Below are 4154 nucleotides of genomic sequence, written 5' to 3' on the forward strand. Positions count from 1 at the left end.
GGTCTATTTATATATAGCTTATCCTTTCTTACTGTGACCCGGGAATAATAACCATATCCAAGCCAAGGAGTTAGACCAACCCAGATAGACCACGTTATGGCCGATGGGATTAGGAAAGAAGCAACGGATTGATTAAGCGCGCTAGCGCGAAAGCCGTTGCGCCTTAGCGCATCCCCTTTCTTGCTAGGGCAAGCACGAGGTCTGGTTCAAGGCAAGGTATAGCTTAACGGAATGAAAGAGAATTAGTGTATTAAGCAAGTACGGAAAAGCGGAAAAAGGGAATTCAGGCGCTGTTCTCAAGTCTAGTTAACGAAGCCGAGAGGGAAAGCTTACTTGAGAGGATATACCTGACTGAAAGGATATATATTCGATGTCGCATATCCGCTGTTGCATAGTTATATTCCTCTAATCGCTAATCACTGCCTTTTCCTTAATCTCAGAACTGGATGCTAACCCTATATTTATCTGAGTCTTATGCTAAAAAGGACTTGCTTTTAGTTCGTCTTCGCCCAAGTGCGGCTAATGCTATAATAGGAACGGAACTCATACTTCTAACTCTTCCCCCCGGAACGTCTTCTTTAAGAGCGGATCCAACCCTTCTTCTTCCTTCTCAAGCAGATGCCGAACCTCATTATTTAGCGGCTCTCCGAAGTCCCAGAGGTGGAAGCGGTTCTGATAGGCGGGACAAAGCGCTTTCAATGGTGATGAAAGAGGGGGAAATGCCTGGACGACAGCCACTCGCCCAACCTGGCGATAGTACTGTAAACCCTTGGCTCGCGATTGAAGAATGTATCTCACGCGGCTCTATCCAATAGCGATCCCTGCGTACACGATAGATCATCATCCTTCTCTAAATCATGCATGTTGGTTTGTTGTCGCGGTAACCTCCTTCGGTTCTGTTCGCAGATCAGGAACATTCCTTGGCTGCGAGTTAAACGATCGAACATCAACAACGGCAGTCACTTTACTAAAAACTAGAATGATAGCAGAATGGCTTCAGGAAACTGCTAATACTAGAGTAGAGGGATTGGAATGATTGCAAGACCCTCACTTCCAAGACTGGACGGTTACCTTCAAAAAAGAGGAAGAGAGGGAAAGGCCCCACGCGGTTAAGAAGCTGAAAGAGAAGCTACTGGGCATCCTCACTGACGCTATTTAGTTATTCGGGATCAGAATTCCCACTAGAGAAGACGGGAATTGAGTCATGTCAGGGTTATCCCTGTATTGTATTAGCGAGAGGCGGAACCCTTCTTTCTTAATCAGACGATTTCTCTCCTATCATGTATGATTGATCAAAGTCTGGTATGTAGGAATCAGAGTCTCAATCGACTGGCATCGCCCTTCACTCCAAAATTCCTCAAAGAAAGCAAGCAGCAAGTCAGTCTGCGCATAGCATACTCTCTCAGTTCTTCTCCTTTTACGACCGGTCGAAGGGGAATGGGCCAACTCGAAATGGACCAATTCGAGAAAAGGGTCAAGATATGGTGCTGCGGTCAGAACAAGGAATGCTTTCTAGGAGGGTAATGCAAATTGTGATATATCTCAATAGTTAACGGAAAGGAATAGGCGAGAGGAGAAGTGTTGTTTGCAAGCGAACCCAATAATGCCACGAGGCGGAGAGCCTTTCGATGAAGCCTGCACCCACTGGGAAAAAGGAATAATATACCTTGCCAGAGTTTCCCGATAAGGGGTCTTAAACAACATAAGAAAAGGCTTCACCGACTGCTTTATCCACAAGAATGTCATAAAGGTTCTCTCCGGTCTTCCTCAAAAAGACAGCTTTAGAGCGCAAGTCAAACTCATGATAGGCGAGCAAAATCACGCGCACATGGTTTAGCGGTTTGCTGTGCTCTGTGATCTTATTCTTCTCCAAGACCCGATGCTTCATCTGCTTCTTTAGCTTAGTAGGACTTCAAACACGCGCTATTGCGTGAAAGATTTCCCAATTTCATTGCAAGGGATGACCGGGCGACTCCTCTAAAGGGATTCGCTAATGGCACAAGAGAGAAATTGCCAATTAACGATACTGATTCCGGATGCCCGATACCAGAGGACAAAAGACCCATTCCCGATAACAGATAGATGACGACATAGTCAAAGTCTCTAATATAAATAGAATAGGTTAAGTTACATATGTAAACATCAACTAGACTTCGGTGGTTAACAACCACCTACTTCTTTGAAACATCAAATCCGGCGTAGTATGAGTTCTACGTTAGTAAACGAAGAATTGGGTGATATCAAATCCTATGTCCAAAAGTAGAGCACCATTATCTGATCAGGCTAAAGAAAGACTTCAGGCCAAATTAGATATGAGGAAAGGTTGAAACGACAAGAAGAGTGCTTAGTGAGGAGACAGCACCGGAGGGAGGAAATTCTCGCGAATAAGGAAGCACGTCGACTCCGAAAGGAAGCTCCCGAGAGGGAAAGAGAAGAAAAGAACCAATGACATCATCCCAAGCCGATTGCTTCTCTCGAGATAGTAGTGAGGAAGGAAAATGCTTTGTCTATCGATGTAGTTCCAAGTCTTCGATGTCCCTCGGAGACTGACAAGAATTTGTACTAACAGAGTAGTAGAATGGGATTGATGATGAGCGGGCAAAAGCCCCCAGATCTCCTGGTTTGTGAGCCGGGTTCAACCCTTTTTTTTTCTTAGCTGCTCTGGATTCTATTCTAGATGCTACTTACTTACATATTCCGTTTTATTTCAAAAGGTAGCCCATCTATATAGCATAGCTGAAAGCGGACAAAAAGGGCTGTTCCCATTTCGTTACGTAGGCTTAGCTTAGCCCCTCTCTCTAACTAAGGATTCAATCCAGTCCCAAGCGTCCCTGGATTGAATCTTCCGGTTTTTTATATCAGCGAGCTAGACCCCTAAAATGCTCGGTACTTTAAGGTGGGGAAACCAATCCTCCCTGCTCGTTCCTAGGTCTTTTCTTTTTTTTTTTTTCGCCTTATTTCATTCACTGATTTCTGTAATTCATTTCTCTTTTATGAATAGTTGGTTGTGTTGGATGATTGGTGGGTAGTTTGAAGGACGAATGCCGGAGGGCAGCTTTTTAGAGCGGGCGCTCTGTGCGGTATTTTTTATGTTTATGTCTGTATTTGTTCTGTAGTTGGATCAGCCCTTTTGCTTAGTATGTCGAGGGTGGATTAATGAATGACTGCTTTAGCTCTATCGACAGAGGCCCCGCCTAAAGTTCTGACCCTTGCTTCAAGCTCTGCTCTGGGAGAATGGCCCCACCCGATGTGATCGACGTCGCATCTCGACCTGTTCGTGCTGCGGAGCGAACACCTACTTTGAGGAGAAAGAAATCCTTTCCTAAAGTGAAAGTGAATTCAAGCCGGTACATCATAAATAAAAAGAGAGGCTTCAGTTTCTTGCTTATCTATGGAATATCGCATTGTTACTGGCCCTTCCAAAAAAGAATTTTATTGTTAGGAAATAAGGGAGACTGTGACTCTCCCCCTTTATGTGTTCTATATCAAAGTCAAAGAGGGTCTTGACATCTTTCTTAAGGGTTTCTTTCAACGCCTTACAATTTGTTCTCATCAGGAACCTCTGGTGTTGGATGTAGATTTGGAACTTTAGGATGGACTTCACTTCACCGCTTTTATTTTAAAGGGAAAGAGGAAGCCCCGGACGTCAACTTCTTTGATGACGACCAAGAAGATATTTCCCAATAGCGGTCCTCCTTTTGTCAAAATTATAGACCAGGTATTTATTCCTCTCCTTCAAGTTCTACTGCACCCTTCGGTCAAGTAAACCAAGCTCACAGAAAAAAGGAAATCTTTTACACCGATGTATCGTACTCTCTCGACCAGGTCATCATAAGAAAATACGGAAAAATCTTTCCAAAGTGAGAGAAGGAGGGAAGGCGCGCTACAACTAACATAACAGCCAGCTGAAAAACGTTAGCTAGCTAGGCTAGCGCGCAATGGCTTTCTCTGATAGGGGCTTGCTTCTTTAAGCTCCGCCCAACCTATACAAGGTGCTGCTCGCTTTCTCTCAGCCACTAGTGGCTTATGTAGTGGTCGGCATTCCTACGTGCTCCTCCTTGCCCCCCTACTTAAGAACCCAAAGGTCACCTTTGGATGTTGTCGTGACGCTTTGGTTACGAAGGTTACCGCGGTCTAGGTTTATGGATTCAGTC

This window comes from Solanum lycopersicum, mitochondrion, assembly GCF_036512215.1.
Source record: "Solanum lycopersicum bio-material TGRC:LA1421 mitochondrion, complete genome".
Classification (NCBI taxonomy): Eukaryota; Viridiplantae; Streptophyta; class Magnoliopsida; order Solanales; family Solanaceae; genus Solanum; species Solanum lycopersicum.